This window comes from Ictidomys tridecemlineatus, chromosome 2 (genome assembly GCF_052094955.1).
Source record: "Ictidomys tridecemlineatus isolate mIctTri1 chromosome 2, mIctTri1.hap1, whole genome shotgun sequence".
Taxonomy (NCBI): Eukaryota; Metazoa; Chordata; class Mammalia; order Rodentia; family Sciuridae; genus Ictidomys; species Ictidomys tridecemlineatus.
Window position 1 is genome coordinate 201,459,977 of NC_135478.1, and position 26,842 is coordinate 201,486,818.

General features: G+C 37.0%; 1 protein-coding gene across 5 annotated transcripts in view; it reads left to right on the top strand.

Annotated features, from left to right (window-relative positions):
* Cdk6 (cyclin dependent kinase 6) overlaps positions 1-26,842 on the top strand; it is a 204,604-nt gene that overhangs the window by 28,980 nt on the left and 148,782 nt on the right. The gene's annotated exons all lie outside the window — the stretch shown is intronic.

A 26,842-nucleotide genomic window follows, 5' to 3' on the forward strand; every position in this document is an offset into this window, starting at 1 on the left:
CCGAAGCTGAGATATGGTGTGGTGAAAACATCCCCTATCTGGCAAAGACTGGCCTTTGGTTCTGGTTTTACATGGTTAAGAAAGTTGGTTGACATTCATAAAACTTCATTTTCAGCGGTAGCTCATTTTTAGAACACTGAAGAAGTTCATGATGTGTAGGTGGCTTGGATGAGTATTACCAGTTCTTGGCCACATTGATGTCTTGAATTCACTCATTTTGGTGGGAAAACCTTGTTCTTCAAAGTGAAAAGTTGGAACATCATGATAGATAACAGATTTTTCTTTTAAACCATTGAGAGGAAATGCTACTTGGCTTTATAATGGCTGGAAGACACCTTACATATAATTAACTCACTACCGGATGCTTTTACCAACAAACCCCAAAGCAGCATGTCTTTGACCCGAATGACTTGAGCCAAGGGAAGTGGCAGCATGGTTGGGATGGCTGAGTGGACCGCTACATGATTCAGCCTCCTACTCACCCCACATCTAGCCATGCCACCCTTAGTTTGCCTACCCAGGGTTCCTCGGTTATGTGACCAGTTTTCTTTCCTTGGGACTTCAGGCATTTTGAATCCAAAGAAGGTTGACTTAGAGGTGGAGAAATCATAGGGCTTTCAGAACTACTATATTATCTAATCCTTCTACTTATTTGTTCAGTCTTTTAATCTGGAGTGATACTAGTACTGTATGAACAATGTTTGTCCCCTGAGATCACATTACAGGTGTGGTGTTTGAACCACAAGTCATTTTGTCACCCCACCCCCAAGGAAATCTCTGGATACATTTTGCTTGTCACAACTAGGAAGGAATGCTGCTACTAGCATTTGATAGATAGAGGTCATGGATGCTCTTCAATATCCTACAATGCACAGCGCACAGCTCCCTACAAGCAAGATTCAAAATGTTGATAGTGTCATGGCTTAGAAATTGTACCATAAAAGAATACTCTTTAATATCAATTTCTAGAAGGCGAAAAAACATAGAAAGGCCTATATTATAAATTGGAGAAAATGCACAGGCCCAACCATCTAGCATTAATAAGCAAATATTCATGTAGTCAGCACTCACAGTGTTAGTACTTTGCATTACCATCAATAGGTGAGAAGAGAAAAACCCAGAGCAAGGAGAATAATTTTCCCCTAATTGTTTAATTGATAACAAGGTGAGATGACTGAGATAGATGGAAAATTTGAGATTTCTTTTGTGAGTCAAAAGGTTGAATTTTTTGTTTATTGAATTTTTGAATTAGTTGAATTTTTAGTTTGTCGAGTTTTTGAATTTGGACCCTCCTTCGTGAAGGGAGCCTGAGGTGATTTCAGGCCGTGACACAGAGCTCAGATCAGAGCTCCCTTCACGTGGTGGGTACATTGCCTCATCCCTGTTCTTTATTGCCTTAATGTGTATTATGGTGGTTGGTATATCATGTTTTTATTGTTTTCCTTTTAATGCCTCCATTTATAAAATGTCATTAAGTCTATGTGAGATAAATAGAAAAATCAAAAAATGGACTTACAATTAATTAATGTGGGTAATACTGAGGTCTATGAATGTGGTAGATGGTTCACGTAGCTTGAGGCTTCACTGGTTTTTCTAGTCACCCTGGCTTGAACCTTGAAGATTAGTTTCTCTTCTACTCAACATGTTCTGGTATTACCCAAGTCTGATGGATATTCCTGTTGAAATGTCCCTGATGCTTATCTTTTCTTTTTCATTGTCATTGTTACTGTTCCAAAGTCCCATCAATATAGAGCTCTGAGACTTTTGTTTTCTATCTTCTAGTTTGTATCATGCCTTCCTCCCAAATCATGTATTTGCTCATAAATGTTCTGTTATATCTACCACCTCAAGTCTAGATTTTTCCATCTGTTATCAAGGGCTCTGGGTAATCTGGATCTGTCTTACATGTTCATCTCTGCCATCCTTTAAGAAAGTAAGAGTGCTCTCTTAGAGGGCCAGAGTCAGATTGCTCTCTCCAGCCATTCTGCTCATGTGACTCCCCTCTGGAAAGCCTGCTCATCTCCTTACCTAGTTGATATGTACTTACCTTCTTTTTTTTGTTTCTGGTTTTTTTTTTCGGGGGGAGGGGGGCATGTACTAGGGATTTAATCCAGGGGTGCTTTATCACTGAGCCACATCCCCTGCCCTTTATTTATTTTTGAGACAGGATCTTGCTAGGTTGCTTAGGGCCTTACTAAGCTGCTGATGCTGGCTTTGAACTTGCCATCCTCCTGCCTCAATCTCCCAGGTGGCTGGAATTACAGGGATGTGCCACCATGCCTTAGCAGTACACACTTATCTTCAAAGTTAAGCTCAGCTCTCATCATCTCCATAAGAGCATTTCAAGAACCTTCAGAGCTAACACCGTTCTCTTCTTCCTTGAGAAGCATGTATCACCTGGTTTAGGTCTGAACTGTATCTTAGCCTTCAGTGCCTAGGGTTATTGTGTCTTCTTTCTTCAACTATGGTGAAAGTTCTTTATAAGGAGAATCCACATTATTTAGTTGTAGATGGACCGAATACCTTTATTTTATCCACTTTTAAAAAATATTTTTTAGTTGTTGATAGACCTTTATTTTATTTATTTATATGTGGTGCTGAGAATCAAACCCAGTGCCTCACAAATACCAGGCAAGTGTACTACCGCTGAGCCACAGCCCCTGGCTCTTCACTTATTTTTGTGTGGTGCTGAGGATTGAACCCAGTGCCTCACACATGCTAGGCAAGCTCTCTACCACTGTGCTACAACCACAGCCCTCACGCTTTTCTTTCTTTCTTTCTTTTTTTGGCAATTAACATAGTGCTAACCAAACTTCAGTTATTTAATATATGTTTGGTAGATTGTGTGAGATAGTCTGGTTCTTTTTTTTTTTTTAATTACATTGGGACACTATGCACAAATAAATAACAATTGTAGTTGAAGACTAATTACTACCAGTCATCTGATTGCATGGGAAAACTTTTTTTTTTTTTAGTTGTCAATGGACCTGTATTTTATTTATTTATATGTGGTGCTGAGAATCAAACCCAGGGCCTCACACATGCTAGGCAAGTGTTCTATACCACTGAGCCACAACCCCAGCCCAGAAAACTGTTTATTAAAATTATATAAGCAAATACCCAGAGTAAACTATCTTCTCCCTCAGTAATAATAATACTCCACTAAGGGTAATTTTGCCCCAGGGGACTTTTGGCAATATCTGTAGATATTTGGGGTTGCCACAAATGGATAGGTGCTATTGGTATCCGTGAGTAGAAGGTAAGGAAGCTGCTAAGCATCCTACAGAGCACAGAACAGAACCCCACAACAGAACCATCCAGTCTTGGGTGGAGTTGTGCCAAGGTTGAGAAACACTAATTTATAGCCCTGTGTGGGCACCACCATTAACATAACTTCACCACCTAATGGAATGAGAACATGCAAAAACTTAGTGCATTTTTATATAGAGGAAATGATCACACATTTAATACACTCCTAAACTGTGGGAACTGCAGCTATGTACACAAGCCAGGATAATCTGACAGTTTAAAAGACATGTGATAGCTGCTTATATAATAAACAGGCACTTCATGCCTTTAGACCAGCCTTTGGTAGTAATGGATGATCAGAAGAGAGAATTCTCTTAATGCCAAATGCATGTAGCCCATGATTTTTTAAAAAATGAAAGGCATTTGCTAAACCAGAAGGTCATATTAAAATATTGGGTTAAAATTTAATACACTGTAATTCCTCCAAAAGGACTGATAAGAGATGTATAGATGTATATTTCAGTATTTTAATTGAGCTGTTCACCCAAATATTTATAAAACTTTCTTAAAGAATAATTAACAGTTTTTAAGGTAAAAGAATGCTTTCCTTCTTGGAGTTAAGTATGGGAGGTACCTTTGCTGCATTTGGTGGCAGTGTGGTATAGTAGAGAGAAGAGTTTGAGGAGATGATCCTAGGGACGTCATCTTAACCGCCTGCCTCACTTTCCTTATTTCAAAAAAAAGGGCTAAGAGCTGATGATCTCTAGCTCTAAAATTCTGTGTCCTTGTAATTTCAATTTCAAAAATATTTATTCAAGGTTGTTGATGAATCTTTGGAGGCAATAATTATTCTAGTTTGTTTTTTAGAAATGTCAGAAATATCTCTTTTAATAAAAGCTTAATCCCAGTGTTTAAAGAAAGAAAGGAATTCCTGTTATAAGCAAAAGTTGTTCCCTACAAAAAGTCAATGAGATTTATAACCAATTCAAAAATGCCATTATTAGCTAATTTTGAAAATTTTGTCTATTTTCTCATGTATTTATTATGAATAAAATCTTAGTAGTACTAATAAGACCAAATTTTTTCACACAATTAATTTTATGCTAGATGCTTCCAAATATGAGATGTTTTCCTGTTTTTAGGGTAAAACAGATTTGGAAGTTTCATTAAGGCTTTAAATCCACTATTTAGTTGAGTGTTGGACTTTGAACACATGATGAAGCTTTCCTGTTTGCTAGATGGAAAATTAATGGAGCTTTAATATCTGTTTCCTTTTCCCATTCTCCAAAATGGCAGTTTGGATATGTATACAAAGGTAAAGTTTCATATCCCAAGAAATGAAACTTGTTTCTGTGGTGCCTCTATACTGAAGAAACTGGAAGATTGGTTCTGGCATATTCAAGGTTGTTTCCCTAATGTCCATTCTAGAACTTTGAGTAATGACATTGCCTTAATGAAGATGTTTTTAGGAAGGACCCAAAGATGTTAAAGGAGTCCGGCTATAGTGTGAATCTTCCTTCCCAGAGTTAATATTTCTATAGGGAACAGCAGTATGTGGCATGGGTCATGTTCATAAATTAGTGTCTTGGTGACTTATCATTTAGTGGGTGTTGAGTCAACCAGTGTGCGGGAGAAGGAGAGGAATGGAGAAATGCTCTAGTGATGGGGTCAGAAGAGTTGCAGAGGGCAAACCATCTTGAAATAAAAGGAATGTAGAGATGGAAAAGATGGATCAATCCCTGGAGAGAGAGAATAAAATGGTGCTTAAATTAGGCTTGAACCCTTAAAGTGAGAGGAAAGGTTGACTCTGGGAGAGTTGAGTGCTGGGTCTTGGTAGCTGGTTGGGTGTGTAAGTGAACAGAGCTATAGGTAAGGACATATTGTGATTTTAAGCTCAGGTGAGAAGATGGTGGTGCTGCTGTTGAAAATAGGATTCACAGGGAAGAAGTAGGTTTGATGGGGCAGTGATGAACTCAGTTTTGAACTTGTCCAGTTATATGCTCTTTCAAGAAATAGCCAAGGCAGAGTTATAGTCAAAGTTTAGCAAACTGACGGATTGAGAGGAGTCCAAAAAACCTGTAAGACATTCTTTACTTGACTCCCCCTCTGCAGTACTGGGGATTGAACCCATGAATGCTCTACCACTGCGCAACATCCCTATCCTTTTTCCTTCTTATTTTGAGACACTGTCTTGCTAAATTGCTCAGGCTGGGCTCAAGTAACTTTCTTTCGTTCTGCCTTAGCCTCCCAAATATGTGGGATTACAGCTATGTACTACCACCCAGCAACTATGACTTTTTTTTCCATAATGGGGATTGGAACCAGTGATGCTTTACCACTGAGCTACACCCACAGCCCTTTTTATTTTTGATTTTGAGACGGGGTCTCATTAAGTTACTTATGGCCTCACTAAGTTGCTGAGCCTGGCTTTGAACTTGTGATTCTCATGCCTAGTCTCCCAAATTGCTGGGTTTATAAGTGTGCGCCACCACCTATGATATCCTTAAAGGAGACATATAGAGATCCTTGAGTCTCACATTGGAAATATCACTGTGATACATAATTTGTCCCAATAAGCACCAAACCCTATGCCCACCATAGATACTGAGCCCAGGACTAGGCTCAGTCTCCAGCTAATGACTTGTTCACCCACTCCAGCCCAGGCAGCTCAGGTTCAGATTGTGCCTCATAGTTGCTGTCTGAGGTAGATCTTCTGGGTCACTGGCAGCTAGGACCCCATTTGTTAGATAAATTAATGAGCAAGACCCTTTATATTCTGAGAAAAAGAATATGGAATCTTTGAGATGATCTGCATTTAGGATCGAAGCGGGGAGAAGAGAGAACAGCAGAGACTTGAGAAGTAGAGGAAGAAATAGAAGAAAACCGCGAGGGAAGCCACGGAAGGGAGCCTTTCAGGAGGTGGCATCCCATTCGTGTGTCCCAGGGGCCGCCAAGAGGTTGAAGAAACTAAGGAACCACATTTAGAGAGGAAAGGGATCGTCCGTTACCTCTGAGAGACGGACTGTGATGGAAGAGAGGGAGGGGAAGAGGTGGCTTATCATTTTTGTTGTGTTACAAAGGAAATATGAGCTGTATGAGAAGAGGAGCCAGAGGGGAGAAGCAGAAGGAGTAAATAGGGATGAAAACGAGGTCTTGGCAGAGAGAGGAATGCCTACGTCAGGCAAAGGAGGATGCATCCCCAAGAGGACACCTCTGTGAATCACGAGGGACGCAAGATCCATAGAAGAACGAACTGCTTGTCTTCTATTTTCTACAAGAATATACCATTTGCTGAAAGAGGAAAGGAATTGGGAGACTTAAAAGGCTGAAAAAAATGTCTGGAATAGACAGAGAAGGTGGAGGAAAGAGAGCCAGATGCTGAAGGCAAAGAAGTGGAGAACCTGAGGTGGTCAGTGCCCTGAGGTCCCTCAGCCCGGGGAGACGCTCCCTCATTCATCAGCAAATGAAGATTTTATAGAGTGCCCATGGCATGCGTCAGGGAAAGTCTTTCACTTTCAAATGTATAGCTCTAATAAGTAAAAATTAAAATTCTTAAGATTAAGTTGTAAATATCGTCTTAAAAAGGATTTTTAACTGAACACTTAACTGGCCTCAAGCCCCGGTTTGCCTGGGGTGACTCACTTTTTGGTCAGCAGCCCTACTGTACGTAGGTGATTTACCTTAACATTAAAGAACTTCTTTTTCTTGTGTTCTTTGTTTATTATTTAGAAGTCATAATGTGTGTGTGTGTGTGTGTGTGTGTGTGTGTGTGTGTGTGTTCACTTCTTTGGCATATACTAAGAGTGGATTACTCCACTGGTGTGTAGACATTTAAAATTGTTAGGATAATGTCTTATAAAAATTAAGAACCCTTTCATGTAGCTGTCTGTAGAAACCATTTTACTTAACTGAACTTATAAAACGTTGGGCACACCTTACCTAAAATGCAGCTCTAATTTGGTGAATTCTTTTTTTGTCAAAATGTTAAGTTAGCCCTGAGATGCATAAGAAGAGATTTGATACAGCATTTTTATGTTTGACATTTTAAAATAATTTCATTAGATCATCCAGCTATGAATTATTGTTCTACTATAAGCAGTTTTTTTTAAATTATCTTTCTTTCAGTTAGAAACAAGTTGCAGGCCTTTTGTTTAGAAGAAGATGGATATATTATGTGCTAAAATATACAAAGATTTGACACTATTTTCTCTGCTTTATATTAATGAATACTCTTGTTTAGTTTTACATCAAATGAATAGAACAAATTTGGAGTCTGAATAGCTAAAGCCAGGAACGAAATTCTCTTAACGGTGTTGACAAAATTCACTTGAAAAGTCAAGTCATCATTCAGGATGAGTCATTTTCAGTTTTATTTCCACCCCAACACACTTGAGAAAGGAAGTGGGCTCATCAGAGTGGCTTCCCCATAACAGCGATTCCAGTAACTTCCGGAGAGGACAGTTTTGCTCACTGGAGTATCTCCAGGTGTCCAGGAGACCCTTGTTGCCTGTCTGATTCACAGTGGAGGGCGAGTTGGTGTTTGACAAGGGCCCACAGGGGATTCTGGTATGATTGTGTCTGGTCCTTACACTTCAGTATTTCCCATACCATGAAGCAGTTCATAAACAAAACCATTCAGTATAAGCTAGTCTAAAAATTAACCTTTTCCAAAAGTGCTCATCAAGCTGTCCAAAAAGATGATCTGTTTAGAAGTTCTTCCAACAAACCTGTGTAAGTATGTCCTGAGGCATTGTCTTTATTCTTAATAGTTTAATTTTGCTGTGGGAGTTAAAAGTAAAAATGCAGAAGAAGGAAAAGATATATCTGAATGTCAAGATGACCAGTGCTGCCTTTTCGGGAGGCAGTCAGAATGATGGCTGGCTGCTCACACGTGGGGACCCACTTCTGTGGTGCGGTTCCATGTTCCAGGATCTATTTGGCATTCAGGCTGGAAGCCTAGATTTGTTAGTACACCTAGAGGTATTTAGCCAACAGGATGACAGATTCCTGCCAACCTCACAAGAAACTGAGTTTGAATCAAAATGTTCATGTATTCTTTTCCAGTAAAAGCTGAGCTTCTCCACTGTTCTTGGATCTACCAGTGAAACCATTGTCTTCCTTGTGTACTTATCAACAGGATGGCCAGATTATAGTGGGATAGTTGCATGGTGAGTGTGGAACCTGCAAAACGAGTTAGGGATCACCTTAATGTCCTCTGGCCTCAGACGCTGGTGCCGGATGCATCCGTTTGGACTGTAAGAAAAGAAATTCCATTTGTATCTGGAACTCCCTCATCTGTGACAGAATTAACCTCTTCCAAAAGGGCCTAACTGTACTGTTTGATTGTGTCTTTCAAGAATTTAGTTTTAGGTAGGTAAAACATAGACTGAGTAGAAGTGCAGTTTGATTAGTTACATTGCTGCCCATCAGTTGCCTTCATGGTCTCCTAATGTTAGATTTGGGGTGATCATACTGTTTTGAGCTTTTTCTGCTGCTGACTCCCCCTCTCACTTACAAATTAATATTTCCTTCCTTCCTTAGACTTTTTAAGTTTGGTCTCAGGGCTACTGTGTTTTTTGTCCCATGTTGTGCTTCTGGACACTTTTGTGTTTGTTTATTGAAATGACTTACAATAAGCTAAAAACTAACCTCCTAGAGATAACTTTTTGGCACACTGTTTGATAATGATATGTGTTTTTAAAAGTTTAACTAGTGTAAGTGGAGTAGAGTTTCCTATTATTTTATCTGTCTCTATGGTTAAGCAGGTTCTAAAATATAAATAGAATACTTTGAAGTTTTAGAATTTTGGTAGGTTATTTTCTTTTGAATATCAATATATTTTTCTTTTGAATAACTATGTGTATATAGTTAAGAGGGGAAATGTCCTCTTAACAACCAGGTTTCTCTTTAAGAAACTATTTGAATTCTGAAATGGAAATATACTGTACATCTGAAAAACAGAAAAGAGAGGCGAAATACCAAAGAAAGCAATATTTAAAAAATATTTTATATAAATAGTATTTATGTATTTAGCAAATATAAAACAACTTTCTCAAAGTTTTCTGTGACAGTGATCAGGAAGACTAAAGAGAGATGGAGTAGACTACCTGGCTTATTATCATTTTAGTATCTAAAAACAAGTCAATAAAAACTGTTGTCCTGTAGGCTCCTTGTTATGTAATTTTTCTGTCAAAGGGAGATATAGAATCTCAAGTTTTCTTTTCTATTTTATTTCTAACAAAGTAATACAAGTGAGGCAGGTAGTAACTAAATGTCCACATCTATATCTTTTTAAAAAGTTGTACAAATGTACTTATTCCAAAGCTTATATTTTTCAAAAATCTATTGTTTGTTAAGCAAAGAAACTGAAATAGTCTGTGTGAAATTCTTTTGGTGGGGTGTTTGGGGGTGGAATTTCTTTATTCAGTTAACTCCAGCAGTTGACGGTGTTGCCTTTCTTCTCTATAAGATAGCATTGCAGTGGGTTTACAGTTTCCCATCCTCTACTCCTGCATGTAGGTGGCTTTAGTAGAGTGACATTCTGTGAACTGCTAACACTTGTAGTTGACATTAGCAGAGTTGCACTTAGATTAGTGCTTGGGTCTAATCTTCATGTACGTTAATTCCACATGGTTAATGTAAAAATATTCAAAATTACTACAAACCCTGGTTAAATTCAAATATGTGAATAAAGAGCGTTGGACAAAATCTTTGAAGGACATTAGATGGGCTTATTGGGTGTACCGAGATTGGGACTCAGAAGAAGCAGTGTGGTTGAATGTATGCTGTGGCACAAGTGGGTTCTCTTCTGTTGTTTTGCCAGTGCCCTAAATCCAGACTGGGGTGAGGCCTATCTAGAATGTGATTTAGGGTATGAAGTTCTTTCTTTCGGGAAGCCTTCTTTCTGTGGTTCCTTGGAAGTTTCTCAGAACGTTGGAAGAATGAAACACGTTGTCGTTCTAAAACATTTTGTGACCTAGTTTTGGTCTGAATATACTTTGTGCTGGCGAGATCCACGGGGCATTTAGGCTGTACTCTGACAGTTAAATGAACTCACATGTATACTGAATGTAAATTGCTTTGAGGGCTATGGATCACAAGTTAATAGATTCTGGACCTGGTTTTTCCTTCCATGAGCCAGACATTCCTTGGATTTAAGGGTAGGTTTAAATTAAAGAGTAGCAAATTGCTTCCCTCTTTGGAAATAAGCAAAATCATCCTTCCTATAATAAAATATTTCTTTGACATGTCAGGACAGTTACTGAGGAAAGAAAACATGAGGGGAAAAAATGGGGATAACTTATTCAAAAACTTGCTCTTTAGGAAATGAAATATGTTTAATAAAAGGACAATCGCCTTGTACCACACGACTTGAAAATAATGAGACAAAGGAAAAAACGAAAAAGGCAGTACCAGTACTTATACGACCAAATAAATCTCGTCCCAGGGGACGCAGTCCAGTTTTTCTAGCTTTACTCTAATTGAGCAAAACATTTTCAGACTCTTTTGGAATTGTCTTCGGAACTGTTTCATGAGCCAAACCGAAAAAGAAAAAAAAAAAATCAACATCTTTACTTTATTATCACACCTCTCTTTGGACCCAAAAGAATATTACTCAAACTGATCCCCCACTTAATTTATCAGACTTGGCTCAGGCTCTTTCCAAAAATATAGTACCACTCTGTTGTAAGACAATTGAATGTTTTATTCTCTGACTTATTCATTCAGCAATCATGGCTGAGTGCCTCCAATGAGTCAGGTATGTTTGGTAACACAGAGGAGTCCTGGCTCTAGGGAGGGAGGATGGGAGGGAGACAAGGAAGGATCCTAGGGGATATTCCGTTCACCATGGGCAGAATCTTTGAGGAAATGAGTGGGAGATCTCTGGATGGACAGAGGAAAAAGAGCTTTCTAGGCAGTAATAATAGCTTGTGTCAAAGTATAGCACCAACCCCAGGAACCGTTGGTACCTCAGAATGGGTAGAATCCAGTGACAAGATGAGGATGGAGTCATAAGTATCGGCAAGATTCTGAGGGTCCTGATAAGCGAGGGAATAGAGCATGTTGGGGTTCGGTTTTACTGAGATGTAATTGATCTGCCTTACAATTCATCAGTTAATCCATTTAAAGGGGACAACTCTGTGTATGTGCAGAGTTGTGCAGCCGTCGTCACAATCTAATTTTAGAACTTTTATTCTCCTAAAAAGAAACCCCATCTACATTTTTTTCCTAACCCTCTTATCCCTTGCCCTGGGCAACCACCAATCTACTTTCTTTTCCTGTGGGTTTTCCTGTTCTGTCCATTTCATAAAAATGAGTGAACATTTTTAATTTTGATGAATCTCAGTTTCTCTCTTCTTTCTTCTGTTGCTTGTGGGTCTTTTGTTCTATCTCAGAAGTCATGGCCTAATCCAAGGTCACAAAAAGTATTCCTGTTTTTTTTTTTTCCTTTTAGTCTTTACACATGTGTTTGTGATCCATTTTGATTTAAATTTTGCATATGTTGTGAGGTGGGGGTCCAACCTCATTCTTTGGTATGTGAATAAACAGTTATCCTAGCATCACTTGTTGAAAAGATTCTTCTTTCTCCAGTGAATGGTTTTGGTACCCTTGTAGAAAACCAGTTTAGCGTAAGCATATCAGTTAATTTTCACACTCCTAATTCTCTTTCATGGATCTACATGTCTCTGTTTATGCCAGTACCACACTGCTTCAAGTATACAGCTTGTAATAAACTTTAAAATTGAAAAATGTATGTCCTTCAATTTTTTATATTTTCAAGATTATTTTTGCTATTCTGAATTCTTTGCATTTCCATATTAATCTTAAGATCAGGTTGTCTATTTCTACTAAAAGCCAGCATTGAAGATATAGGTGAATTGGGAAAATATGACCTCTTAACAATATCAAGTCTTCCTTAATATGAATATGGGTATCTTTCCATTTATTTGGGTTGGGTCTTTAACTTCTTTCGACATTGTTTTATAGTTTTCAGTTTATAGTGAACTTCTTTTGTTAAATTTATATCTAAGTATTTTCTTGTTTTTTTAATGTTGTTTTAAATGGAATTGTTTTCTTATTTACTTTAAGTATTTTCTTTATATCATGTCTTCAGTTCTTTTCTTGCCTATCCCTGATTCATTCAGGGATGCTGTGCTGTTTGCTGCATGTCATTATGGCCTCTGAGATTCTGGATGCTGGTAACTTCACAATTATTACTTGATCTGTGTCCAGAGCTCTAAGTATATGTTTATTATGGACTGGACATTACCAACTGAATGTTACAGACATCACAAATTAATCTCTTTCAGAGTAAACTCATTAATCACTTTCCAAGTCTTGTTTTCTTTCTTCTCTTCACCTTTGGAAATAATACCACCATCTATCTTGTTGCCTAAACCTGAAGGTCATTATAAAACTTCCTGTCCCCTTCAACTTTTCCATCCTGGTAGATTACCAAATCCTCTGATTTTTACTTTATGGATATCACTAAGGACATATAAATTGGTGTAATCTTCTGTCAGTTGGTTTGGATCAAGAGCTTTTAAAGGGTCTATATATTTTGATTCAGAAAAAGCATATACCTTTTGATTTTTGCAGTTCCACTTCTAGGGATTTATCATAAGGCAATAATGAGCTATTGTTAGAAAAATAGAAAAATGGTTTAATAAATAAATATAGAATATAAGTACAATTTAAGAATAAAGATCAGTATATGAAAGCAGTTGGAATATTGTTAAATTTTTTAAATTGTAAAACATCATGTAACATATGATTATAATTTTGTTTAACCATCATAGAAAATAAACAAAAAAGTGGTGACCTTGTCTCATGGGCCTTGATACACTACTAAAAACACTTTGTACTTAGTAAATGTTGGTTGGTTGATCGGTTTTTCTCTGCTACTATTTCCCTGTCTGTGTTTCTTACCTGTGCTTTCACACACATTTCCTATTTGTTTTCCTCCTCTCCAGTTTTATTCCCCTACAATCCAAATTCTATCCTGTAGCCAGAGTGCTATTTCTAACTGGCACATCTGCCCATAGCATCACCCACTGTAAAATCCTTTGGTTTTTTTCCCAGTGCCCATAAGATAATTTCTAGACTTCTAAGCCTGGAGTACCAAGCCCTTTATAATTTTGTTTCTGTGTACTTTTCCATTTCTTCTTTGCCATTTTCCAAGATAATCACCAAGTCATGCCAGAGTATCCACAACTCCCCCAATACAAATTTTCTTGCGTACCTACACACCTTTGGACATGCCGTTCCTTCTGCTGGGACGATGCAAACTTTCTTTGTTTATCCCACAAATTCCAGACTGTCCTTGGAGACTCAGTTCCCCAGCCACTTCCCACTAGGCATCGTGGAATGCCCCTTCTTCAGGGCTTCCAACAACTCTCAAACTTTTTTTCAGCCCTTAATGTATGTGAGGTACGTGTCCCTGGTACCAGTTTTCCATTATCTGTGAGGCGATTAGAAAAATAAGAATTCTGTGGTGAATTTTTCAGAAAGCTAAATGTATCCACATTTTGGGTGTTAAAATGTACTTTCCCTAACGAAAGGATGGTGATAGTAGATGGTAGGGTATATTTATGTCTTTAGTTGGCAGCTTTCTGCTAGAGCTCTAAAGTTGTTGGAAAGTTTACAGTTCCCTGAAAAACCAAAGGTCTGGGAACACTGCTGTATCTCATGAGGTGGCACCAAGTCCCCAAAGTCAAAAGCCCATGAGTCATCCTTGGCTTCTCCTCCTTTCCCATCCCTCCACCCCCGCCACATTCAGACACTTAGCAAGTCCTGCCAATTCAACCTCCTAAATATTTCTGGAATCTGTACTCTCCTCTCTGTCCTTGCTGCCAATTCCTTAGGACAGGCCCTCTTTATTTCCCCTGTACCACTGCAGCAGCGGTCTCCCTTCTGGTCTTCTTGTCACTATTCCCCAAGAATTATCCATGTCTTCAGATTGAGCTATTTGGAAATTCAAACGTGGATACCCATTTTCTAGAGGACAAAAGTTTTTATGGCGTACAAGATTCCTCTCTAGTGGGACTTTTTGCTGACACTTCCTCTTCGTTTCAAATGCCCTTTTTCTACTACTTGCTTGTACCTCCTGATACTCTAAGACAATTCAGTTTTCATTTTCTCTTCCTGCACTTCTAGGTTGGGTGCCCGTCTTTGTCTCTCTCAAAATGTCATGGGTGAGACTTTGTATATTATTTTAACACACACACACATACATCTCAGTGTTTACAGAATAGTTGATATTCGTCTTTTTATGTCCGCCTTCCACACTAGAGTGAACAACTTAAGAAAATTTTATTTTCTCCTTTGATTCTTCTATCCCTGTCACTCAGGACAATGCTTAGAAATAAATACTTAATAAACATTTGTTGATAAACATTTGTTGGTAAAATGCATTAAGATCAGATGTTAAATGTAGAAAGTTTACTGACTACAGAGAGGGGAGCATACAGGGGTCTTCACAAGGCAGGGAAACAGGAGAAAGGCCTTCTGTAAAACACTGGCCAAGAGAAATGGGTACCTGAACTTAGGAAGTGGCAGTGGATAGAGAAATATTTCAGTGGTGAAACTGGTGGATGAGTGGATGTTGGGGAAATGTTAGAATCTAGGATTGCTGGAAGGTTTCTTGGCTTATAACGTCGGTCAGATGGTAGTATGATTCAGCAAAGAAGGTGAGCACCGTCCCAGACACTTTGGAATTGAGGTCTTTGGAATACTGATTGAAGTTGTCTAGGAAATAGCTGGATGTAAAATTTGGACAGAGAGCTGTGTTGGAGGAACAGATTAGAGATTCCCCAACCTTGATGTATTTTTTGAAGCTGTGGCCTTGCAGGTGATAACTGTCTGCTGTTACATAATTATGTTGTGGTGGCAGTGTACTGAGTGAGAAGACATAGGACCATTGGACACCAGGTATTGAAGTCCCTGTCAAGAGCAGAAAGAGCCGTGGAGTCTAGTTTGAATCCTGGTTCTGTATCTTCTCTCTACTCTATGATGCTGAACAAATTATTCTCTGAATCTATAAAGTAAAAATAATAATGCATGCCTTGCAAGATACTGAAAGGATTCAATGAATTTGCATATATAAAGTCCCTAATACAGTCAGTCCTAGGCTCATGCTAGGTTCTCTTAAGTGATTAATTAGAGAAAACAGACCATTTAGGATATGAAAACATTTTCAAAGCAAAAACTTTTCTAATGGTTACCCTGAAAATTATAATTAACATCTTAAATTTATAGCAATCTGGTTTGAAAGATTATTAACTTGCATATTATATTTTAAAAATTCCCTTTATGTTGTCACTGTCACAAATTATATATTTATACATTGTGATGCCATCAACATAAATTTGTAATTATTATCACATGCATTTGTCTTTTAAATCATCTAAGGGAAAAAGTTTTTATTAAACCAAAATACAGTGATATTGGTTTGTATTTACCTATGTAGTTACCTTGTTCTTTATTGCTTCATATGACTTTGAGATTCTGTTGTCCTTTCACTTCAGACTGAAGGACTCCCTTTTATATTTTTGTTTCTCGAGACACCTTGATTTTTGTCATGTAGTTTTGCCAGATGCAGAATTCTTCATTAACAGTATTTTCTTTGAGTATTTTAAAATCATCATCCCATGCCTTCTGCCTGCTGTGGTTGCTGATGAGCAATTGGCTATTATATGTGATTTGCTTTTTTGCTGTTTTCGAGGTTCTCTGTGTTTCAGCAGCTCTATTGTAATGTGTCTGGATGGATGTAGGCTTTTTGACACATGCACATTCCTACTAAGCCCTCAAATAAATGATCATTTTGAGGGTGCTTAATTAAATGATTAATGTGCTTAAAAAGTCCAGAAAATGTTCAGTGAGTACTACTAAGAATTCAATTGAAAACTTTTAATTTTTAAAAATAGTTTGGGACTTAAGATGAGTAAGAATCAGATATTCAAAATATTTATTTACATGTAGTAACTAGTTGTCTAATAGATCCTAATATATTAGGTATTGTTCTTTGAAGAGATAAAGTTGGAGGTAACATTTACAAATTCTTATCTCCCTTAGTTTTGATTCTGTTAACACCTTGAAATATTTACCTTGTTATTTGAAATATTCCTGGAACAAAGATCAAACTTAAAACTAAAATTGATTCATAGAGATATATCAAATCGCAATTTAAATTTTTTTTCTTTTTTGCTTTGTGTTTTTTTGTGATGTTAGGATGGCACCCAGGGCCTTCTGCATGCTTGGCAAGCTCTTTACCACTGAACCATACCCCCAGTCCCATATTCTAATTTTTGAAAGATTTTACACCTGAACAAAACAACCCATTTCAATACTTTATGTTTAGCTATCTATAGAGGTAACAGTTCTTTTAACGTTTACAGCTATATTTTTTTAATGTAGTTTTCTCTTTGCGTCCTTAAAACATAGAATTTGTTTTAGTTCTTTACACAAAAATTCCTGGAAGTTAGCTGAAATAGATCTAATTTTAAAATATATTTAATAGATATTAATTTTATAAGGATTTTTCACCACATTTTAGTTATTTTTCTTGCTTGCATCTTACTCCATTAGAAAGGACACTGGGTTCTCAGTCATGAGACCCAGGTGTGTTATTGGTTTGTTTAGCTTGCCATTCTGCTCTCCTGTGGCTCAAGCGGTAGCACACTCACCTGGCATTCGTGGGGCACTGCGTTCGATCCTCAGCACCACATAAAATAAAATAAAGATGTTGTGTCCACCGAAAACTGAAAAATAAATATTAAAAAATATTCTCTCACTCCCCACTGCCTCTCTCTTTAAAAAAAAAAAAAAAAAAAAAAAGCCCTACAGAATTAGGCAATTGCCAAAGCTTCCTCTACTTATAAAAGTCCATAATTCTGCCCTGCAGGATTTTTTCTTTAGTTTTTGTAATCAATATTAGTAATTTGAAGACTTTTCAGCTATCATTGTTTCTCTGTTGTTTCTTGGTAATTCTGTTAACTTTTCAATTTTAAGCCAGGAATCAGTAAAATAACTTCATTTTCCCCACTTTTTTTTTTTTTTTACAGTAGTCTGTGCACAGAGAGGATTAAAAATTACAGTGCCTTTAGTGACATAGTAATGGCATGCATATAATTTTTTCCCTACAACAAAATCAAGAATTTACATTGCTTACCTAATTTTTAAAATTATATTATCAGGATTGATGATTAAAATTTATTTTCTCATAAACTTGGAAGAGCAGGTTGAAGTACATGAGTAGTAGGAAGAAGAAAACAGAAGGAGAAAGCAGTCTTTCAGAATTCTCATTTTTAAAATAGTGATTTTTCTTGTTAAAAATTAATAGTACTCATTGTATATAGTTCAGTAAGTGAATAGCAGGAAACAAAAATTTCGTAATCTCATCACCCAGAGATCTGACTTGTCCTCCTACCATTTTCTTTACATGTATGGAATCACACTGTACACACACTTTGAAACCTGCATTTTCTTTTAATAACATATTGTGAATTCCTTTCCATGTTCAATAAATATGGATCTGTAGCATTACTTTTTAAAATTCTTGTATGTTTGTTTGTTTTGTAGTACCCAGGGCCTCATTTATGTCAGGCAGGTGCCCTTCTGCTGAGCTACATCCCCTGCCCTGTAGCATCATTTTAAGTACAACATAATGTATATCCATGTACACATGTGTGTGTGTCCAGAAATTTTTACTAATTTGCATTCCCACAGTGATGTGGGCCCATTTTTACAAATCTTCTCAATTGCCATGCAGTTTTATCATTATAAAGTTTTAAATAATTTAATTACAGTTTGGAAGGTTTACGTGATTTTTTTTTTCATTTCTCTTTCAAGTTACTACCAAGGTTTAACATTTTCTCATATGTTAATGGTCATTTGTGTTTCCTTAAAAAGCACTAAAGTTCATTGGGGGCTTCGTTAAGTAAGAAGCTAATCTTTAGTACCTGAGTGAATTTATGCTGGGATAAAGTTAGGCACCTAGTAAGGATGTGATTATGAAAGACTTCTGGCCTGTGGCGTAGGCAAAGCTCAGCTGGTTTTCTCCTAAGACCGTGCAGACAGTCTTCATCACAGACGGCTGCCTAGTTTTGGCTGCTTCATCGTTTTTCCTCAAGAGAGGCCCATGCTGGAGAACAGGGCTTTTACAGGTCAGAAATGGAAAGAGAACGAAATGTTGAAAGTTGTCCAGAATGTTCTGCACTCTATCTGACTCAAGCCAGAGCTGTTCACTTTGCTTTTAAAAATATCACTTAACTCATAGATTCTTGAGATCAGAATATCTTTTTTAAACTCTGGTAAATTGCACTGTGTCGTTTTTTTCTCATTAATCAAGGGAAAAACATAAGAGAGTTGGAGATCTGCAGTCTTCAGATTTTTTTTTATGAATTTTCTGAATGTTTATCCTTCTTTCAGCCAAGTGTATAGAGTGTATATTGGCATCTCCAAATTTACCAGACATTGTAGGATTGGCATTCTCACAGTGCCTGTCAGCCATGGAGAGGTCTCAGCATCACTGGCCCCTGCTCTCCTGCAGACCCAGCGTGGTGCTACATAAGGAGTTAGAATGGCAGAGGTTAGAAAATCAGATTTTTAAGCCAAACAGTCTGACTTCCCATCACGTCTCTACCATTTACTGTCCCTGTACCTTAGGTGAAGTGATGAACCTTTTCAACCACTCTGCTGCTTTTTCTTTCTTTCTTTTTTTACTTTTTGGTACTAGTGATTGAACCCCGGGGTGGCTTACCTCTTAGCCACATCGCCAGCCCTTTGTATGCTTTATTTTGAGATGGGCTCTCACTGAGTTGCTTAGGGCCTCAAACTTGCAATCTTCTTGCCTCAGCCTCCTGAGTTGCTGGGATCACAGGGGGCACCACCATGCCTGGCTCTTGTTTGCTTGCTTTTAAATAGCTTTCTTGAGATACAGTATATATCCCATGAGATTCACCTGTATAGGCAAGCAGTTTAGTGATTTGTAGTACATTAATTGAGTTGTGCAATCATTACCGTGGTCTATGTCTCAAACATTTCACCACCCTAAAAAGAACCCATTAACAGTCATTCCTCATTCCTCCACCTCTGCCTCCCATGCAAGTCCTAGGCCATCACTAATCTACTTTCTGTGTCTCTGGATCTGCCTACTTCTGGACATTTCATATAAATGGAATCTTGCAGGCTTTTGTGATTGGCTTCTTTTGCTTAATATTATCTTTTCAAGGTTAATCCATGTGGTAACAGTATTCATACTTCATTTCTTGTTATTACCAAGTAAGATTCCATTGCATACCACACTTGGCTTCTCCATTCATCAGTTCTTGGACATTGGGTTGTTTTCACATTTGAGCTATTATGGATGGTGGTTCATTTGTTTACCAATTTTTTTTCATCTCTAAAATGAGTGCTATCTCATAGAGTTGCTATGAGGTTTGAAAAAATAAAAAATATATAGAAGCAGCTAGTAGATAGGAGCAAAGTAATAATATTAACTAATAAATGAAATGTATTATTAGTGCCTCAGTCTTCATTTAACATCAGCCACCAACTCCAGCTTTGAGTGCCATGCTTCCCTGGTGACATCTCTAAGGATCTGCTCCTCTACTTTGCTCCTGACTTTCCCCTAAGTTATAATTTTGGGAAATTTCATTTGTTGAGTAAACGTTTATTGAATACCTACTGTGTATCAGATACTGGACTAGGTACCATGAAGAGTTATAAGAAAAGAATAAGCAAAAGTACAAACAGGTGCTTCTAGATTAAAGCTATTTTTAATTGGCTAATCTGTTATCTCTGTTCTGCCTATAGGTTTTGAGTCCTCACCCTGTTCCCAGATGCCACAGGTTTTGGGGGTCTCTTAATGCATTCACTTTCATGGGGCCTTTAACATCTGTGTGACCAATTAATCTATGTGATTAATCTATTGTGTTGTATAAGGAAATTGTCATATAATACCGGAAATTTAACATCTAGACAGAGACCTCGAGAGGTAAGAGTGGTATCCCATTCCTAGCTATAGCTAGGGTTAGTGAATTGGTGTTTATTCTAACCTAGTGCAAATAGTCACTGGTTTCTCAATTGGCTGGTTTCTTTTTTTCTTTCTTTCTTTTTTTTTTTTTTTTTTTTTGGTAGAGTTGGCTTTAAATTTCCAAAACTGTTTTACATTGGAACTACACATAGCAAAATATCAACTCATCATTGTTTAGTTTGCCTGTGTTTTCTTTCTCATCTTTGATGAGATAGTGATTCACCTGGTGATTCAGAGTTCACTTATTAAATGCTTTGCTCCTGTTACTGTTCCCTTCAAACAACAAATGTGTTTTTATAATATTCATTTGTTTCAACTCTAAAGTAATATTTTCCTTTTTCTCAGAACAGACTGAGGCTATAACCTCATTCTTCTTCAAATACATTAGCAATTCGAAGAATTGTGTTTAATAATGGAAGAGTGGATCTAGTGCCTGCTGTGGCACAATGGAAGAAGTCTGAATTGTGTTAGTGTCCATTTCAAGAACTCATCTTGGATAAATTAAAAATAAATGTTGATTAATTAATTAAAAATATAATTCATCTTGGATATGAGCGGAGCAGTATATAAGCATTCCTATATTCATTAAGTTATCCTAAATAGCTTATTTGGGGCCTAGCTAGTAGTACACCAGTTGTGTTGCTGATTATGTGGTAGGACTGTTTCCATATACACAGATTTTACTGTTTGCTTTGTTTTCAGTATTTACTGCAGTGCGAGTCACGTCTTGTAAACTTGCCCAGTTTAGGGGATTCCCATTTCATTTGTAAAACATTTTTTGGTTAACAGATCCAAAAGATATTAACTCACAGAGCCACAATTACCAGGTGTATGTAAATAGAAATGGAAACCAGATTAATAGCAACTCTTAAAGATGAACTGAAAGATGAACTATGAAACTTTGTTAAGGACACTCTCTTTAAGGCTATGAACATAAAAATGATACAGTAAATAAAAGTTCTTGGTTTTGCAATCTCTGTCCAATTATGAACACAAGAGGTTTCATCCTGCTTTGGAGTTATTGTTAATTTGATATTCTTTGCACTTCCACTTTTCAGAAATAGCTAGTGGGAAGGGGTTGTTTAATTGAGGGTTGCAGGAGAACATGCCTCTGAGAACCTTTAAATTAATGGAACTCTGTATCTTTGTATCATTTTTAGGTACTTCTCCTTCCCCCCTCACTTCCTCTTACCTATGGAGTCCTTTCTTGTTCTGGCTTCCGTGTTCCTGTTTCTGATGAGCTTGTCTGTTTTCTTCCTTTCTCTACATTTTCATCATAACTTGTCTCTAGTCAGACCAGGAACCTCAAGTAGGAATTGTGGAAGGAAGCTGCATGGCTCCTTAGAAGAGAGGGATTCCTGTCTGCTGCTGTCAATTACTTCTGCCCCAGGGACGTGCAAATGGAATAGTGAATAGTCTTACAGGGAGTCAGAGAACTGGTACAGTCTCTTAGAGGACAGTACTGCTACTTAAGTGTCTGAACTTACCTTAACATTTTGTCCACTAAATAGGACTTAGTTAAGGTCAGATACCAACATTTTGAAGTCATTTAATCATTTCAAAATATGATGATAATTTTTTGTTGTGGTAATGAAAATCCAGCTCAAACTGGGTAAGCAAATATGTGACTTCACTGGCTTATGTAACTAATAAACCCAGCAGATAGATCAGGCACAAGGGGGTTCAGGTTCTGGACTGAGAGTCTCTCACCTACTGTCTCTTTCCTCTGGTTCTCCTCTCTGTTGGCTGCATTCAGTGGAGGCTCACTAACATGGTAGCAAAGAGAGCTACTAGCAGCTGCAGGCAGGTGCCTTGCCAGTTTGGTAATCTTGTTATAAAGAGAGCTTTACTCTTCCAGAAGTTGTAGCGAAGTTCCTGGAACTAATTCTCATGGTTCCGTCTATTATCTGAAGCAATCGTTGTCATTCTGTTTGTCCAGGATTGGTCACATGCCAACCTTACCCCTATCCCCAAAATCAAATGACCTGAGTGTGGGGCTGGAGTGATTTCTCAAAAGGAAATAAGGATATGGTATCCAGAAGGGGTAAACAGATGCTGGAGAGGCAGAGACCCCCTATGGGATACTGTAATAGGATGCAGAGTGAATTTACTTTGTTGTGATACATAAAGTTGCACATAGTGTTTATAGAATTTATTTGGAACTGATACATCCTGACTTGTATTTTTATATATGAGTCTTTTATCCCACATCTAGATAGTAAAACTCTCAAAGACAACGTCTATTGAATTTGTTGTTAACTATATCAAATATAACACCTACACATGGTAGATAGTGCTAAATATTTTGGGATGCTGCTGAAATAGTGATTTCCTTCTACCAGCATGCTCATCATTGGTGGCAAATACCTCTGGAGCTATACTATTATTCACTGTTGGTGGAGAATAAGTTCACACACAGTCCATATTTCATGAGCAAAAAGAAAATGTCATGGCCAATAGCTACTGGTGTAGGGATGGTGACATATGTGAACAATAATTTTGGTGCATTCGAGCCATACCCACAGAATGTGCTTCAATGGGCTTTCAAGGAAGAGATTAGATATAGGAAAAGAAAAAAAAGTTCTTCTCAATTCCAAATACTGGCTCTAGTTCAAATAGAATTTTGTTGTGGCCCTTAGTAGCTATGCCAGACATCCCTTGACTCTTAAACTGTTTAATGTCCAAACATTCAAGAGTATGGGGGGGAAAAACTGACAGGAAAAAAAAATCCTCATAGAACTTCCTGTGACAGGTCAAAGTGTAATCACAGCAAATAATACAGATTTCCCTTTTATTATAACTACAATTAGAGAGGGCTGGTGTTTTACAAAGCATGTTGTTGGGAGACCTTTTGTAAATTGTAATCTGAAAAATCCCAGGCCTATTGAGTGTAATCCTATCCATCAGATGAAGACCTATATAGTAGATACCAAATAGCAAGTTAAATTGAGAACATGAACAGGAAGCAGTCATTAAGAATTACAATGGGTAGGATGCAGAGTTAATTCAGGGAGATATTTTGTTATGAGATAATTACATCACTGGGACAGCTGGAAAGCTGAACACTGTGCTAGGCTGTAGGGCTTGTTCTCTGCCCTGCAGCTGGAGGGTCAGGACAATAGAGACAGCAGAGAACTAACTTTATGGAATGGTCAGGGGCTTGGCTGACTTAACTGTGCAATAATGACCTATCTGCCTTTTTTTGGATTGTGTTTGTGCAGCTAAACTGGAGACAGAGCTTTAGTAAATGCTGAGAATCACGTTTCACTACTTTTTGAATAGACATTCACTTGGATCACATTAACTGAAGCTTTAATGGATAAATATTGAATAGTAATTTTCCTCTAAAGCATCTGAGAGGTATTTTGTTCATATTCAGTATAGCATGATTGCATTTTTTTATGTAACTGCAGTCATGTAATCATTGAAATGGTATTTTTGTCAGTTTACTGAATATCTAGCCAAAAAAAAAAAAAAGACATTTTAGGAAGTTGTAAATTGTTGGTCAACACAAAGAATTATACAGTGGAAGTTATTTTCCAGTGTTTATATCCAAATGTTCAGACCTGTCTCTGGCTCTTTTGTTTTGCAAGTGTAGAGGTTATAGGTGGCCTAGCCACATTCCTCATTGATTTGTATAAATATATTACAGATTGTTAATCTCCAGCCAAACACTTAGGACTTCAGTGTTTGTTTAGCTTGGTTGTTTTTTGTGGAACTTGTTTTTTTACATTAAAATGTCTATCTTTTACTACCTCTCAGAATGACTATTTGATTTAGGGTAATTCTAGAAGGAGTCAATGATGAAAAAACTCATAAATGTTATGTTCTACAACTTGTAAGATTAATATTTATAGCTTTTAGCTCAAAGTGAGTTTGCTGCCCATTATGACTAATATAACTTAATTTTTATTGTACTCATGTTTATTAAACAATAAATTCAAAATTTCATATTTACTCATGATAAAGTACTTCCTCAGGTATCTTCCCTGAAGTAGTGGGTTTCTGGGATGTTGATGACCAGCACTGGATCCAAAGGGGGAGTATCTTGTAGCATCTCTTAGGACTTTCACTTCCCTTGATGCCACCTGAGAATTTCTAGGGAGACTGTCATGCATGCCACTTCCCAAACAAGGTTTATAATAACACTTTATAAATTTAAAAGGATTATCTCCTTGAACCTAATTGAGTGGCTTCTACTAACATCATTCTTTTGGTAGCCTAGAATATGTAAGTACACACATTAAAATTCATACAATAATATTTTGGTGTATGCACTGTCACATGTCTCTTTAAAATTCATTCCACTCTTTAAATATTATCAATTTAAATGATGCCTTTTCTCCAAAGTTTAGCATTTAAGGTGATTAGCAGTGCCTTCAGTGAGTTCACCTTTACATATGTTGAGCATCCTTTGAAAGTTCAATGTTGAGTTCAATTACTGTAAGTGGCATCAGTGAATCTTAATAGATTTGAAAGAGTAGTATTATATAATTTTGAGGAAAACAACTATGTGGATTAGATGTTATTCATGGATTGTGTCACACAAAGAGTGTTTGAAAATGGTTTCAGTAGATGAAGCAATGTAGCATACTGTTAGGGCTCTTAGGTAACTTCTAAGACAACAGTTTGGGAAACAGGTGACCTTTGGGTTGTGTATTTAGGATCCTTTCATTCTTCTCATTTCATTAGGTCTCTATCTGATTTATTTTTTCTTTTGGAAATTATTGAAATGTCATTGATATAGCACAGACTTTAAATGTAATAAGAACTGGAACTGCTGAAATCAGTTTTGATTCTGCATGGTGATAAGCAGTGTATTTTTTTCAGTATGATATGTATTGATTATAATGGGAAACATTTTAAAAGTAATGTTTGAAAAGCACAACTGTAGTGGATGTAGTTAAGACCCAGTTCTTGTATTCACATTTGATTTTAGTCATACCACTTTTGGTTCATTGCTGTTTTTGCAAATAAGGAGTCTGACTCATAGTGGGATAGGGAGCAGGAACATGGGAGGAATGGACGAACTCTAGATAGGGCAGAGGAGTTGGAGGGGAAGGGAGGGGGCATGGGGCAATTAATGATGGTGAAATGTGATCATCATTACTATCCAAAGTACATGTATGAAGACACGAATTTGTGTGAATATATTATGTATACAACCAAAAATATGAAAAGTGTGCTCTATATATGTAATAAGAATTATAATGCATTCTGCTGTCATATATAAATTTTTTAAATTACATTAAAATTAGAATCTGGATGATTTTGGAACTACTATGTCTCCTTCAAAAGAAAGGAAAAGGTGAAGTTGCCGAAGGACGTGGATTTAATAAAAATAAGATGGCTTAAAGGAATATATGCATAAATGATAGTTACCTCATTATCAAGTTCAAAGAGCAGTTTTGATAAACTTCCCCAGTATTATACCCATGCATGATAGCAGTCATACTTTTCATCATAATGGAACTTAGAAAAATTATTAAACAATCTTCAATAAATTTAATTAGGAGTTTTTATTTTATCAGAATATTTTTTAGCTAAGGGAAAATAACAATTTTAGAAGCATATTTTAAAGCAAAAATTAGAAAATTTGGAATTAGGGAATATGAGGAAAAGCTTCCATTGATTTTGGTTAATTTTAATGTAGTTAGAGAACTCACTTCAAACTGCCCATAAATGAACAGTAGTTTGAATCTAGCTGTGACGTGTATAGAGTTGTTGGTATTCTCTTGTTTGCCCCACCAGATTTAAATTAATTGCAGTCTTCTTCAGATACTTTTAAATTTTAGTTTAGATTCACAGAGAAGTACCAAATGTTGTGGGGCGTGTATCCACCAGAAATGTAGTAGAGTGGCATGGTGACCCAACAAGGCATTGGAAATTTAATAAAAGCAAAAAAGCAATATATGAATCACACAAATAGGAGTATTTTCGTAATTGGGAGAGATAGATAGATAGATAGATAGATAGATAGATAGATAGATAGATAGATATGACACAGTACCTTAATTTTATTTATTTATTTTTATGTGGTGCTGAGGATCAAACCCAGCACTTCACACATGCTAGGTGAGCGTCCTACTGCTGAGCCACAACCCCAGCCCCAGTATTTGTTCAGTATTTTTAATGAAAAAATGATATGAATAGCATTTTATTAGCTTTTCCTTAGTAATTATAATTAGTCATGTTAACTGTACAAATCAGGGGGTTTTGGGTGACATTTCTATTGCCTTCCCTGGGGCCTCTCTTCCTCCTCCCCCATCCCATTCTCTTTCCCTGATAGTCTGACTTATATTTTACAGAAGCCCTTTTTGTTGTTCTTGAAACTTAAATTTTGAATTAGTTGTAAGGTTTTTAATGGGAAAAAATTGGATGTGTTTATCCAAACGGATAATTAATTATATTTGTTAATCTGTGTTTTTATCATTTAAGGGCACTATAGTTAACCAATGCAGGTTTTTTCCTTCAAAAAATAGAAATTTTGAAATTTCACATCGTTTATATTGTGGAATGATGTAATAGAGCTAATTAACAAACCCTCACATATTTTTT